This window comes from Colossoma macropomum, unplaced genomic scaffold, assembly GCF_904425465.1.
Source record: "Colossoma macropomum unplaced genomic scaffold, Colossoma_macropomum, whole genome shotgun sequence".
Taxonomy (NCBI): Eukaryota; Metazoa; Chordata; class Actinopteri; order Characiformes; family Serrasalmidae; genus Colossoma; species Colossoma macropomum.
Window position 1 is genome coordinate 5,075,552 of NW_023494800.1, and position 16,329 is coordinate 5,091,880.

Here is a 16,329-nt window from a genome sequence, read left to right on the forward strand (position 1 = left end):
AGGACTCTTTTTGGTACTATATAGAACCATCTACAGCACATTCTCCATCAGTCTGAAGAACGCTTTCACCATGCAAAGAACCATTTAATCATGCAAAGGGTTCTTTGAATGTTCATGGTTCTATACAGAACCGTTTTCTCTACTAAAGAACCCTTGAAGCACTGTCTTTTTTAAGACTGTACTGTATTATATATGCTGTCATATTCAAAGGCACATTTTGATGCACAATTACTGTTTATTTGCTGAATTTAACATATTGTGCATAAATAAATAAGTAAATTTATTATATATATATATATATATATATATATATATATATATATATATATATATATATATATATGCCTTTGCTTTTGCACAGGCCACATGATATGTTCTATTTTCTTCCCCAATATGTTAATATATTAGGGCACTAATAATGCATATGTGTTTTAAATGAATCATGCAGAATTAATTTTGCCCTCCCTGAGACGTACAGCGCCGTGCAAAAGTCAGAGACTCTTCATTTATTGCACTTCCAGTCAAAACAGCCATCAAGTACAATTTATTCAACCACCTGGAAGACCTGGTCGACCCCAAAACTGCCCCCATCAGATAAACAGCACTTAAAGCTCTCATCTCTGAGAGAGAGGAGAAAATCAAGCTGCTTCAGATCTGAAAACATCCACAGGTGTTTCTGTCCATCCTTCCACTGTGAGAAGACGACTCAGCGCTGTGGGTCTGAAAGGATGTGTAGCTGTTCAAGAAGAGCCTCACTGAGAAAATGAGAAGGACACATCAAACAAAGAAGCTGAACAACGGACTGACCACCCCAGAGTCCAGACCTCAACACCACTGAATGTGTTTGATTACTTCAGAACTTTGGAGGTCTGGAAAAACGTCCCTGCAGATGTCTTGTAATTTTCTGTTAAATGTAAATTTTCTCCTTTTTTCCAGATGCTGAAAGATGAACTTATTGATGGTTTTGACTGGAACTGGAATGAATAATGGGTGGTCTCTGAGATGTTGCCCACCAACACCGGTATCTGCATATGCATACAAGTTTGTGCATTTTAGTTTTAAGTGTGCATTTCTGCCTGTGTCCTGTCTTCTAAGGTGATTTAGGACATTTTTCGGCGGGTGACTGTAAGAGGGAGGCGTGTGTGAGGGGGAGTCTAACCTGTGTGTGTGTGTGTGTGTCTGTGTGTGTGTGTGTGTGTGTGTGATTATAGCTAGCCTCTGTCTGCCCTCGGGCTCTCTGGCTCCTCCTAATTAAAACCAGCCAGGCTGCAGGGCACAGGAGACAGATGCCTGTCATAGCAGTGGCAACACACACACACACACACACACACACAGACACACACACACAAATTAGATCCAGGCGTTCATTCTCTTCAGTCACAATCAATGATATACTAATACAAATACAATATACCAGCACATACGTGCACACACATCAGTACTTAAGTACATACACATGCCTGACTGATCCACTTAAACTGCACACATAGTAACACAAATTACATCCAGGATCTCGTGCTCTTCATCCACTCTCAGTGACACACTAACGCGTATATAATATACGTGTTAGCAGTCTGAGCGAAACCTCGTATCTCCAAAACGATAACATTAGTAGAAGAAGGAAAAACGTTCTTAACGTTTAATAAAAGTGAACACAATTTTTTTTTGCAAGTAATTTAGAACCATTTCCGTCAGTTCACTCATCATAAAATTTTGACACGATGACTTTTAAAATTATGCCAAAAAATGACAGTGGACAGACAAAAAAAAAGTGGACAGACAAGGGTTTTTGCTTGACATGACAATATGCTGTCGGAACCACTTATGTCTCCAAAATAGTAACTTTTCAGGAAAAGGAAAAATGATTTAAATTTACAATAGAAGTAAATAAAAAAAATTGTTCCAGAATTTTTTTGTTGATTAATTTGGAGCAAAATATATCACTGCTGTCGGAACAACACCTCGTATCTGCATTTTTCTCATTTTTCACTCTTTCACATAATTTGAAAATGCCAGTTGTTCTTTACATTATGTGTAAATTTCATGATGATTGGACCAAAAGAAAGGACCAAAAATTACTTGGAAAAATGTCCAGTTCCATTGACTTACATTAAAAGTAAATGAGGTTTTTTCCTTCTCCTGTAAAATTAGCGTTTTGGAGATACAAGGTTTCGTATGTATCGTCGCTCTCCAAACAAAACCATGTATCTCCATTATTGTGGATTTGTATTACACACCAGCTGAATGGACCAATAGAAATCACTTGGAATAAAATCTTTTTTACATTAACTTATTAAAAGGTAAGAGTGTTTTTGCCCTCTCCTGTAAAGTTACTATTTTGGAGATACTTGTTTTTCTTTGGACAGCGACTATATATATATATATATATATATATATATATATATATACACAAACTCTTTGAACCCTATGGAATATTAGCATCATATCAGTATAACTTAATACGTGCATCTGCAAAAAAAAAACAAAAACCCTGATTTTATATTACATATAAAAATGTACCTATGAAACGAGTGCATGTACAGGCCTCATTAATCCACGTGTCTTTTTTCATAAGAAACCACAAATCAACTTAAAACATGCACACATGACTCGTACAGCTATTAAACATCATACAATATAATATAATATATAATAGCTATAATATCTTCAGCATATATATTTTTTGTCCTCGTGAGTCTCATTATTTCACTTAGCTCTTCGTGTGTACAATCAGTTTGACCTTTTTTCAAGATAGTTTGCGAGAATGAAATCCTCACACTGTTAGCAGATCATTTTTCATTTCCCTCACGCGTTTATTTTGTAAAACACAGTTTTTTTAATCACTCATCACTGTTTCCAGCAGAAAGTCTTGTGCCATCTTACCACTACTGTGAGTGTGTGGTAATCTCCAGCTATCCACTGCACCCTCTGCCCATCATCTCAAACTATCAGACCCAATAGCAGCTCCCTTTAGGAGCAACGGGATAATTTGGACATTTTTGCCAGGGTATCAGCCCTATCTGTCTGAGAGAGAGAGAGAGAGAGAGAGAGAGAGAGGGAGAGAGAGAGAGAGAGAGAGATATTGGGTTATATGGAGGGGTGGGTGGGTGGATCAATGTGTCCTTATTTTAAACTGAGAGAGTGAGTGATAACCCACACACTCATCTCTCTCTCTCTCTCTCTCTCTCTCTCTCGCTCTCTCTCTCTCCCTCCCTCCCTCTCTCCCCACACCCTCCTCCTTTCCTCTCCTTCTCTCGTACCAGTGGGTGGACCCAGTTTCAAAATCGAAATCTTACAGAAACATTACAAAACCACCTCTTATTGTATGAGTGTTCCATCGATCTCCTCCTGAGATGTGTTTTTTGTTGTGCATTGCCCTTAATAACGCGTTTGATCAGCGTGGCTGTGCGTGAACGGTGAACTGTGAACGGTGCCCACAGGCCGCCAGCGGTAGGAAAGTCGAGAGGTTGCCCGTGGTTACAAGCACTATACAGGAAACACCTACAGAAGCTCACATGTGCCATTATGAACCACACCGGTAATGTAATGGTTGATTTCAGAACATTCCCATCCATCACTGTACCTAAACAACACCAGTGGAAATAGTACAGTACAGCTTCTGTGCAGATTCACCTGCTCTCGATCAGAGCAGTCTAGCTTTAATAAGCCGACTGTGATCAGATCAGTGGTGGTGATCTTGTAAAAAGTCCAGTAAGTGGCTTTAGTAAGCGAGTGCACTGGTCTCAGACCTGTTTAATCGGGTGAATTTAAAGGCCTGTTTAAATCGGGTGAGTTTAAAGGCCTGTTTACAATGAAACAGGTGAACATCCTTCACAACATAGTCTGAAACTTACATTCAGGCCCCCTAGTGGTGGAATATTAATATAAATAAAATATCTTTCTCTGTTATTAGATTAACTAAGACACTGTCGTCTCTGGGTGTGAAATGTTGTGACTCTGTGTTGAGCTGCTAGTGAGCAATGATGGGTGAAAGGAGAGTGGTAAGAACCCCCTGCTGTGAAAAACAAATTACACCTCTCCACAAAGACGGCCGTGCCGAGCTAAAACAGAGTAACTAACTAATAACTCCCACACGTACACATTCCTTCTATGTTCGCCAGCATTATTGTAGAAAAAAATGCATGGTTTAACTGAGGGACCTCCTCCAAAACAGGTGCAAATTGCATTTTATGGCTACTTTGAAAAAGGCTCATTAAAGCCAGGTTGATTTTCAGTGTTCTGGAGAAGCATAAAGAATCAAGCTGACCACTCAGAGCACTGTTTTCACAGTTGCAGCCCAAGATGACGGCAGAACATCTCCTTTTGCTTGTATGCTCTAAGAAAAGGGTCCTAACTGTCACTGGGGTGGAACCGTATCCGTCAAGGGTACATATTCAGCACCTTTCAGGGAACATAATGTACCGTAATCTACTAAATTTAGGGCACATTTACTTTGTTCATACCTTGATGGCATACAGGCACAGACAGAACCTTTATTTTACAGTGTAGCAGAGCATAAAAGCTTATACGACAAGCAGCAGAATTAGTTTATATATATATATATATATATATATGTATATGCCCTGTGATGGATTGGCGACCTGTCCAGGGTGTATCCTGCCTTCCACCCAGTGACAGCTGGGATAGGCTCCAGCACCCCACCGTGACCCAGAAGGATAAGCGGTTTAGATGATGTATATATATATATATATATATATTACATTCTAAGGTTTATTATTCAGTACAAAACACAATGGAAACTGAGGCCTGACCATTTAAGGGGCTAATAAAAGTTACATTTACTCAGTTACTGCAGTAAAACTAACCATTTTCCAGTGATAATATTTTGACTCCTACTCAAGTCTATTAGCGGGAAAGGCAATCGTTCCATTCCAGTCACTAAAATTTAGTTACTAATTCCTTTTTTGGAATTATATTTTCACTGTTGTGTTAGTGTTGTGTTCCACTGCTGTGTTCGTTAGAATCTCTACTGCTTCGCGATCGTTCACACCTCTCACTCTTAAGGTTTTAATATTTCATTTTAGACCAAAAGGATCAAAAACATGCTGAATGTACTAAGAAGTTCCACTAAAGTTACTCAGTACTGGAGGAGTTATTTGAGCTGCTTGTTTTGTTTTTTTTTTTGAAAAGGTACTTTTTTTACTTCTACTTGGTCATTTTTTCACGGAGTTGAACATACTTTTATTTGAGTGTGGGTTCAGGCTACCCTGTCCAGCTCTGATTGTCATTTTTTACTTGTGCTCATTTTTACCCTGAAGCCTGATGTTATTAACACGATGCTGAATCTGAATATTTAGCACTATGGGAAAACAGCTCAGCTACGTATGCAGTAAATATGGGTCGCACTACTGAAACAGATACCCAGCAACAAGCAAAGCGAAGCAGAACTCACCTCACAGAAGCAGGTCCTGAGCTGAAGACGCTAACTGTGGGTTTTCAGGGTGAGTCAGACTATTAGAAACCGAGGGCAGGATTACATGCTAATAGAAGCTCCCTGTTAGTCACTGTCCCCATAGGGCAGGCTGGGGGTTGACTATATGTGTCTTTTCGCTCTCTCTCTCTTTCTCTGGCTAGTTAAGATGGGCGGTGAGGCAAGAAATGGGAGTGACATGTCTTCCTAGTCCAAGGTGAAGTGACAGCCTAGCATTAGCCGCCACCATATTGGCTGGGTGATTAGGGTGCCATTTGTGTTCTACTGATATTACATTTACAAATGTGCATGAAAAGCAAAGGTGAAGGGCATTTAAAACATGGATAAAGTGTCCTTCACAACAACTTATGTGCATGTTAGCATGTTAGACAGCTGAAAATATTAATAATACCTCTTTACAGCACTTAGAAAACAGCATGTTTGCCAGTTCTAGCCCACTATAACTACACTTTACCTTGCAATATGTTGAATAAAATACTATATTTTGCATAAATATGTCTATTTAACATCTTGAACATCTCTTTTCATAAGTCATTATACATTATTGTTATTGACACATGTACATGTCAGTCCCTCTACCATAAACTCAGTGCTGTTAACTGAACACATTTACCACTATGAAATATTCCACAATCACATATTCAGCAGAATTGGTGTCATCTTCATGAAAATGAGAAGAGAATATATTTTATATCTGATATAATATTTAAAAAAATATTTTTAGTGATATTGTGATCTTGACTTGAACTTTAAAAGTTCAACCCTATTACCCAGATTATAGATTGAAAGCAGCCTAAATTATTCATTAAAAAAAATACATTTTAAGTTAATCATTAGACAACCGTTAATGTCCTCTTGCCATTCGCATGGATGCTAGTTAACCACGTTATGTAGTTTGGGGGGGAGGAACATGCCTGAAACCCCTCCTTCTTCCAATCTAACACCCTACACCTCCTCACCTTCCGTTCCGTGGCGAAGCGTTGGCAATCCCCACCGCCACCCCATCTCCCCCCTGTTCCTCAGTCCTGCATCGGTCCTACTACAGCCTACTACTACTTTCCCCTCCCTCAGTCAGTCTTCCCTCATACTACCACCGCCATGTTCAAAGCATGGTCTGAACTCAGAAACTGTCTATATGCAAAAAAACTAAGATAAAAAAAACTCAACCTTGCAACATTAATATTCATCCTTGTTATTCATTTAAGCCACTGTCAACAAATAAACAGGTGAGATACTGTTCCTGAGATGGATTATCGTATTTTTGAATGGTTACATACATGCTTTCTTGGATTCAATGTTGAAAAAAAATGGTAAAGGCTCATTTTTAGGAATCACAAGAGTGTAATTGTACCCCAATTGTGAAATCACAAGGCTAGTGCTCCACTCTGCACAGCTTGGCTTTACAGTGCGGCCCTGAACAATAACAGTGAGGAAAGCAGAGAGAGAGATAGAGAGAGGTGGGCTGATATTCAGTGTGTGAAGGCCCATCGGTATGAGCTGGCTGGATCGTGACAGAGGTGTGGTGTATGTGTGTGTGTGTGTGTGTGTGTGTGTGTGTGTGTGTAAATCCCCCAAACTGTCTCTGTTGTCAGTGAGCTGGCCAAGCTCACACCCACGACACCCTTCTACAGCCTCCTTTCCGTCCATAATCGCTCCACTGCTTACTCACACATGTACACGTTCGCTCAGCCCAACTTGGGTTGATGTTTGTGCTGCCAAGCGTAAAACATTTGTGCTCATAGCGATAATAACAAACAATAACAATTACACCATCTCATAATTCACTAGAATTCTCCACATTCCTTTTCCCTTCAAATCTTTAAGGATACAAACTAGCCCCATTTTTCGCAGCGCTCAGCAGTAGCCTTGGGACACTCTCTGAATACAATGTTTGTCATGGTTATTAATTACTTTCTAAGCTAAAGTTATTAAAGTTATAACAACCAGCAACAGGTGTATTTGCTGATCCCGGTTCTTAACCATTAAAGGCAGATGTAAAAATATTCCATTAATAATAGAACGTCTCACTGCTGCAGTTGCGTTTGCTTCATATGTGAAAAATGTGACCTGACAAAGCTGAAGATTCATATATTTATTTGTTCATTTTTCTTACAAACTATGCTTTTGAACAAGCAAACACATGAATAGTCAGTAGCGGTTTACATTACGCTGATAAACCTTAGTCTTTCATCATAAGTGCTTACTGATCTGAACCGCGCTCTGGAAGAGCTTGCACAGGAAAAGTCATGCAATTGTCATCTTTGGTACAGTGATAGGAAACATAGTGGATCACAGAAGCTCAGATTCTACAATCTGACACGTTTCACTGTGACCAAAGTCAGCATACATGCACATAACTCTTCTGCCGCCAGATTTAAACAAGTTGTATGGATCACCAGCGAGACTGTTGGTTCGATACGGTTAAAGCTTGTTTATATTTTGCATCTGTGCAGCTGTGCACACGCGCAGGCGTTCCGCACAGATGTTTGCATAGGCGTCTGCCAACATGTCTGCGTTTAACGTCAGCATGTTAAACCAGAATATAAAGAATGAATGAAGAAATGTATGTAAAGTTGGGTTCTCAAGTGGTGCAACCATCTAAGCATTGATCATCAGGAGAACGCAAGTTCGATCCCTGGTGTTGCTACAGTCATCCGTGGCCAGGAGTCCAAGAGAGCACAACTGGCCTCGCTCTCTGGGTGAATAGGATGACTCCTCCGTCCCCCCGTACCACCCCATCACTCAGAATGATGCCAGCCAGTGCAGGCGTCTCTTAGCTGACGTAACAGATCTGGTGATTGCCGCTTTCCTCTGAGCGCGTACAGCTGTCAAATGACGTTGTGTTAGCGGCAGTTCGGAAAGATGCAGTGGCGCTTGACGGGCCTCAGAGGACGTCTGTGCTAGCCTTAGCCCTACTAGCACTGGTGCTGTTGTGTGATTGGGGGAGTCCTAACTAGTGGGTGGAATTGGATATGAGAAAATTGGGAATATATCGCTGTTGTCGGAAGAAAACATCTCCATTTTTGTTGTTTTCCAGATTTTAACAGAATTTGAAAAAGCCTGTTACTCTTAACTTTGTGTGTACATTTCATGATGAATGGACTAAAAGAAATGACCTAAAATGTCTTAGAAAAAATTCTGGTTCCATTGACTTACATTGAAAGTAAAGGAAGTTTTTTTCCTTCTCCTGTAAAGTTACTATTTTGGAGATAATTTCCAAGAGACATTTTAATCAACCCCTGTGTGGTGTTGATGTGTTTGTTACTCAGTGGTCTGCTGGACCCACCACATTATTGTTTTTTAAATCAATACAGCCATAACAATGTAAAAATACCAGATGTTTAAAATATCACAAGTGTCCAGCGTAGGGTTCTCCTTTAGCAGCTGTAGCCAGTCAGCAGCCTGTCCATGTTGTCCACCCTCACACACGCACACATATACAGACACATACACAGACACACACACAATAACCGCAGGAGAACAGAGTGAAGGACACAGCACCTCCACACTTTTATTCCCCGCAGGTTCACCCAACACCACATGTAATATAAACGTGTGGGGGGTGAACAGAGTGAAGACACTGAAAATGGGTTATTTTATATGTTGTTCACAGAAAATGAGCAAAGGCCAAAAATCTGAGGTTGAAATAATAATAAATCACATCATTTTTCTTTTGGTAAACATTGAAAATGGGTCCCACAGACCTGAACACCACACAAGGGTTAACACAATATCATATAGAATGCTAATGAGTCAGGTCTGCTGGATGGTGACTTTCCAGCATTGCAGATCTGTGGTTTGAACGTGACGTCTGTGCGTTTGGATCAGTGTTCACAGTTTTCCAGTTTGTTGTTGTTCAGTTGGGCCTGAAGTTTAGCCTCACGGGGCCAGAATCGACCTCATAAGGGAATATTTGTGGACAACCATGAGAAGTTTTGAGCGATATGTGTGAATGGGAACATTTCTAAACCAGTCCAACAGCTCGTGAAGATGGAGCTCTGAGCAGAGGGATGATGGGGGGGCCAACGTTTGACAGTGAGGATAAGGATTAGGACTAGTGTTAGGGTTACGTTTAGGTTTTGGGTTAAGGGTTAGGATCAGGAGCAGGAATGAGGTTAGGTACCACTAAGGTGAATGTAATAGATACAGGATTTTGCACAGTTGTGTGCAAAAGTTTGGGCGCCCCGGTCAAATTATATGTGTTGTCGATTTTCTAAGTAAAGATAATTTAACACGTCCTCTACAGAGAACACACTTCTGCACATTTTAATACACAATTACTGTTTATTTGCTGAAAGAAAAACATAAAATGTGCCCTGTGCGAAAGTTATGGCACACACACCTGTGTAGGTATGTGTCGCTGTTTTTGGAACAAAACCTTGTATCTCCAGAATGGTAACTTTACAGGAGAAGGAAAAAACATACTTTACTTTTAATGTAAGTCAATGGAACCAGAGTTTTTTCCAAGTCATTTTGGGCCATTTCTTTTGGTCCATTCATCATGAAATTTACACACAACTTAAACGGCAACAGGCGTTTTCAGATTAGGTCAAAAACTGAAAAACGGCAAAAATGGAGACACGAGGTTTTCTTCTGTGATATGGGATGCAACTATGTAACTTTTTGTAACTATGTCACTTACAAAATGTGTCCAGACTTTTGCATATAACAGTATAATATACTTCATGTAATGTATTTTTGAATATGATAAAGCACAATTTCCATAATACATTAACAAATTAAATAACACTAAAAATAAATGATACTAAAAAACACTGTATAGATGATCTATAGATTATTTACAGACGTTTCAATTTTTAACACATCTGTTGATTCTCTATGGCGTTCGGTTGGGTGAAGGTTAGGATTAAGATCAAGATTAAGCTCAGGAGTGGAGGCAGGCAGAGTTAAGGTCAATTTTATCGATATTTCGCTGACTTCATCTACACAGCATCTACTGTGGGCTCTTTAAAGTGTTACCAAAACTGCAGACCACACTGCAAATGTGTGAGACGTGTAAAGAAGCTGATGCTGTTTATCATAAATTTCGTGATGTACTCTAAGAAGAGAGTGTTTCGGTGGGGGTGAAAAGCTGGTGGAAAGTAAAAAGTGTAGAAAAGACTTTCCTATGCTGAGTCAAACCGCCCTGATCTGTGATCAGCCTCAGCAACCTTCTTTCACCTACTAACGAATGGCACTTGGAAAACTCAGAAACTGACCCCAGATCGGAACTCCCACCCTCGTGGCGTTTCTTATTGGGCAACTCATCTCAGATGGTTTGAGATAAGTCGATGGGAACATGATTTGTTTGTTCTCACTTTGCTGCCATTTGTTAGACTCCCACATTCACTTTCTGTAGTGAAGGAGGGGTTTTACTCACTCTCTCTTTCCTTTCTGGGCCGATGCTGCTCAGATAGATGAAACAGAAGATGTTGTGATATTTGTTTTCTTTTTCTGCTATCGGGTTTTCTTCAAGTGAGCTTCCTGCTGGTCCCGGTTTGTCCTGTTTTGCCTTCTTTTTGTCTGTCCGGCGTATTTGAGTTTCATCAGTTTTTTGGTGCCCCGGTCTTTTCAAGTGGACTTTTGTGCAGGTGCTTCTTACTTTTTCTTTTCTACTTTTTCTTCTTCTTTTCTCCGCCTCTCTCTGTGAGGACTTTGGCTAAATCTCTGCCTCGTTGTCGCATGGACTATCATTAAATGTCCCTCGGCGAGTAACAAATTGGCCGGCCCTTGGCCGGGCCGATATCATCTCAAGACGGCATTGTCCATGATCAGCTATGTGTGAAGTGCCGTGCGCTGAGTAGTGTGTGATCTTGTGTGTGTCTCTGTATTTGTGTGTGTGTGTGTGTGTGTGTGTGTGTGTGTGTGTGTGTGTTTGTGACAGTGTGTAAATGTGATTTTTTTTTCATGCCTCTTCAGGACAGAAATAGTCCTGACTTTGTAAAACGTTCTTTCCAAAAGATGCATGTTTCATTTTTTTAGACTGAAATATTAAAACCATTTCTTTTGGGTTCCTGAGGTTAAAATTAGGATTTGGTTTTAGATTAAGCTTAGAAAATAATATACAAACCAGAAATATACACAGACACACACACACACACACACACACTAAACTTTTTATCTTGATTAATATTTCAATTTTTCATAACCGGATATTCTTCATAACCTGAAAATGCCAGCAGCCTTTAGAAATGGACGGAAATGACTGTTAGAATAAACAATGACGATCGGAATGAACTCTTTTTAGATTACCTCACAGTGAAAATTAAAATTTTCAATTCTCCTGTAATTATTTTTTTTAGCTTTGTTCCAATAAATATAATATGTATTATAATATATATTACTAAACCTCTAAAAAATTACTAAGAAATGAACTGCACATTCATTTTTGTCGTTCACATCGTTGCCCTTTACATTGTGTGTGAATTTCGTGATGAATAGACCTAAAGAAACGGCTCACAAGTACTTGGAAAAATGTCTGGTTCTGTTGACTTACATTAAACTTATGCAACATATTATTATTACTTATACATACTTTCACTTCATATCTCCAAAATGGTAACTTTACAGGAGGAGGAAAAAATATTCTTAACTTGTAATGTAAGTTAATGTGAATAGATTTTTGTCCAAGTGGCTTTGGAGCATTTCTCTGGGTCCATTCTTCATAAAATTTGACCAAAATGCACAGAACAACCAGAGCTTTTAAATTAGGCATAAACAAAAAAATGACAAAAATAGAGATACTGGATTTTTATGTGATGGCAACTATATACATAATACATATGAAATATATTAGTACATATAGATCCTTACATATTTATATGTGGAACACATTATTAGAATATAGAATATATATATATATATATATATATATATATCGCTGCTGTTGCAACAAAACCTTGCATCTCAATTTTTGTCATTTTTCAGTTTTTGACATAATTTTAAAAAGCCTGTTGTCCTTTACATTGTGTGTAAATTTCATGATGAATGGACTAAAAGAAATGACCTAAAATGACTCTGAAAAAACTCTGCTTCCATTGACTTACATTAAAAGGAAAGTATGTTTTTTCCTTCTCCTGTAAAGTTACCATATTGGAGATACGAGGTTTTGTTCCAACAACAGCGATATATAAAGCACATCACAAAGTGACGTTTTGTTATTATTACATGCTATTATATATTTTGTTGCTATATTGTTCATATGCAGTTTCCTTATTTCATCAACTATGATGCAACATAAAAGCAAATATTTCATTTCCAATATTACTTGAAAAAAAATCTTTTTACATTCACATTATAAGTTAAGACACCAAAAGTTCCTCCTCCTGAAAAGTTTCTATTTTTGTAGATTCGGATTGCGACAGTGAGACACACGTCCTGACACTGCACAAAAACGAACCTGTGTGTGTCTTGAGTGGGGGTTTGCAGTGAGGGAGTTAGTGTTGGTGTAATTGTGTAGCTGAAGCTGGAGCATTGTGCAGCCTGCCTCTTTCCCACACCCCCCTGAGGAAAGCAAATAGAGGGAGGCTACTGCTGAAATGTTTGTGAACACGCCAATGTAAAAGTATCCACGCTGTAACAAAAGACTCCCTCGGATCAGGTTCAACTTCGATAAACCTTGTCCTAGTGACTGAAAAGACAAAGGCGTGGTGCCTATCCCCACATAACCCCTCTCTCTCTCTCTCCCTCCCTCCCTCCCTCCCTCCCTCTCTCCCTCCCTCCCTCTCTCACAGGGAGGGGTCCGTACCTTTAGGTGTTTAACTCTTTATACATTTCTCTGCACTCGCTATCAATAGCTGACTAATCGGTGCGTGCTCGAGGCCCAGACCAAACATTGACTGAGTGATCTGAAAGCAATTCATTCTGATTCTGAAAGGAAATCTCGCGGCCTGTGCAGTGTGCCCAGGCCACAATAAATGGATGAATAATTGAAAGTGCCAGTCATCTGCCTATTCACCTGCTCAGCCGTATCCTTGACCGTTCGAGGCCGGCGGCCCTCTCCTCTCGCACTTTGCCGTGACTGTTAACAAACACGCGTGGAGTCAAGTGAAACGCACAAAAACCCGAGCAGTGCGCGCTGTGGAGGATGAGCTGTGAGAGTTTGACCGCTTGACTCGCGTGAACAATGAAGGAATGTGTGATGCGCTGTCACCACACACAGACACACACACACGGCACTGATGTATGAAAAGGTGAAATATTTGAGCTCATTCTTGTGCCAAGTTTCTCCAGAGGGCACCTCAGGTCTTCAAACTCTAGCAGAAATGCACTTTCTGTGGCCTTATTCTACTGGAAAAGCTTACTTTAAGGGACTTTGACTGTACATAGCTAGAGATGGTGTATCAGTATCAATGGGCATCGGTATCAGCGGAAAATGCCCAGCTGGATATCGGAAGGAAAAAGCAAATCAGACAGAAATAGCTCTCAGTCCTGTGTGGCTAGTTGTGTATTTCTTGCTGTGGAATAGTAAGAGTGCATGAGTAGTTTGGGAGCGATGGCTTTAAAGGCCCTGAATGCTTTGCTTTAGGAATCAGAAGAGTTTTAAAGGGTTAAAGTTTCAAATTGTGATGTTCACTCGCCAGGCCAGCATTGTTACTGTGATGTCACAAAGTCCAGAGAGGCCATGAGCTGTTGCTATAATTTTCTAGATTATTATCTTGAGCTAACGAGTTAATTATCTCGTGATCTCAAGATAACAACTGTGTTATCTTGAGATCACAAGATAATGAACTTGTTAGATAAGAAAAGTAACTTTGTTAGATAAGATAACAACTTTGCTATCTTGAGATAGCAAGATAATTAACTTGTTATTTCAAGATAACAACTTTTTTACCTTGAGATAACAAGAAAATTAACTCGCTATCTCAAGATAGCAATCCAGAAAATCATAACTACCTCATTATTATTATTGTTATTATTATCTTGAGCTAACAAGTTCAAGATTATGAACTCATTATCTCATGACAACAACTTTGTTATCTCGGGATAGCAAGATAATTAACTTGTTTTTCAAGATAACAACTTTGTTATCTGGCGATGGCAAAATAATTAACACGTTATCTCAAGATAACAATCCAGAAAATCATAACTACCTCATGGCCTCTCTGGACTTGCATAAAAAACAGTGCATTTACATATATCCACTTGTTCAGCCTACAACAGATTTAGCCCCACCCACTCACGCTGAAGTCATAAGGAGTGTTTCAGCCTGGATTGCTTTCGAATGAGGCAGCCAATCAGAGCAGAGCTTATCTACATACATCAGTCTTAAATGCACATTAACAAAACCAACCAGGGATAAAAGAGGTGATGTAAAAAATTATTTATGACTATTTTTGGTATATAAACTGACACAAATTTCAAAAATAGACCCCACAAATTCCAAAAATAGACCCCACAAATTTCAAACATAGACCCCAGGAGGAAAAAAGGCAAGAACAATGGGCTTCATTTACGAATAGCTAATTTTAAAGCTTAGTCATTTTTATAGAAAACGGTATCGGCTCTAGATTTCAGTACCAGTATCGGGAAAGAAGCGATATCATGTCACCTCTAAACACAGCCGACAGCATTTCGTCCTTTTTAGAAATGCTCACTGAAAACTGTATAACGAGCAACAAGCCAAGCAAACTTATCTAAACCTCAATCTGCTCTTATAGCACACCAGATTGGGTCATTATTATGAGTGTGCAAGCGTGCAGATGCAATCAAACTCGCTATATCAGACCTGTCATCTCCGTTTACTGAATCAGACTTTGTAACGAGAGAGACAGAAAGAAAGACGCGCTGCAAACAGCTCCGTCTTAAGTGAAGTTTTAGTGCGTTTCGCATCGGCCAGTACTTTACAAAGCGATCAGCACATGATAACAGCAGATGTACGGGTAAGAAGAGCATACGACTGCAACAATGAGAGAGAGAGATAGAGAGAGAGAGACTTCACTGACCTTTTGCTGGTTGAGTTGCGCTGTATCAGTGTGAGGAAGAAAGGCTGCTATCTTCCCTCTGAAGCACGCGAAAGTGAGAGCCAACGTCAGACGGAGAGAGCGATAAGGAGAAGAGTTTGAGCTGCACGCAGGAAGGTGTGTCACAGATTCAGGGAGGGTGAGAGAAAGAGAAAGAGAGGGAGGGAGAGAGAGAGAGAGAGAGAGAGAGAGAGAGAGAGAGAGAGAGAGAGAGAGAGAGAGAGAGAGAGAGATCACTATAGCGAAGCAAACAAACGTGTGCACCCACCTACATCCCTCCCTCCAAACCAAAAGTATTTTGGCAGTCAGCCTCACGTGTCCACCTGATCCACGGCTCATTGAGCCTAACACACACACACACACACACACACACACACACACACCCACACCCCTGCCAGCATACCTGCACACACAGGTTTGTTTTTATACCTTGTCGGGACAAAGGGTCATGTTCCATATATAACCATAAGTACATAAATGCAAGAATGATGTTACGTCCCATATGTATTATGTAGGGGGTTGTGTAAAAGTTCAAGAGACCTTTATTTTATTTAACGCTTGTGTGGTGTTCAGGTCTGTGGGACCCATTTTCAATGTTTACCAAAAGTAAAAATGATGTGATTTATTATTATTTCAACCTCAGATTCTTGGATTTTGCTCATTTTCTGTGAAGAACATATAAAATAACCCATTTTCAGTGTCTTCACTCTGTTCACCCCCCACACATTTATATTACACGTGGTGTTGGGTGAACCTGCGGGGAGTAAAAGTGTGGAGGTGCTGTGTCCTTCAGTCTGTTCTCCTCCTACATGGCCTGCTTTTAGTGTGTGTGTCTGTGAGTGTATGTGTTTGTGTATATATGTGTGTGTGTGTGTGTGAGGGTGGACAGCATGGACAGGCTGCTGACTGGCTACA

The 16,329-nt window shown here is 39.8% G+C and overlaps 1 protein-coding gene across 1 annotated transcript in view; it reads right to left on the minus strand.

Annotated features, from left to right (window-relative positions):
• LOC118820475 (zinc finger and BTB domain-containing protein 7C) overlaps nucleotides 1-15,521 on the minus strand; it is a 49,170-nt gene extending 33,649 nt beyond the window's left edge. Inside the window, exon 1 of the mRNA XM_036588833.1 lies at nucleotides 15,397-15,521. The gene's annotated coding sequence lies outside the window, so the exon portion shown is untranslated. The remainder of the gene's footprint in view (nucleotides 1-15,396) is intronic.
• Between the last annotated feature and the right edge of the window lie 808 nt (nucleotides 15,522-16,329).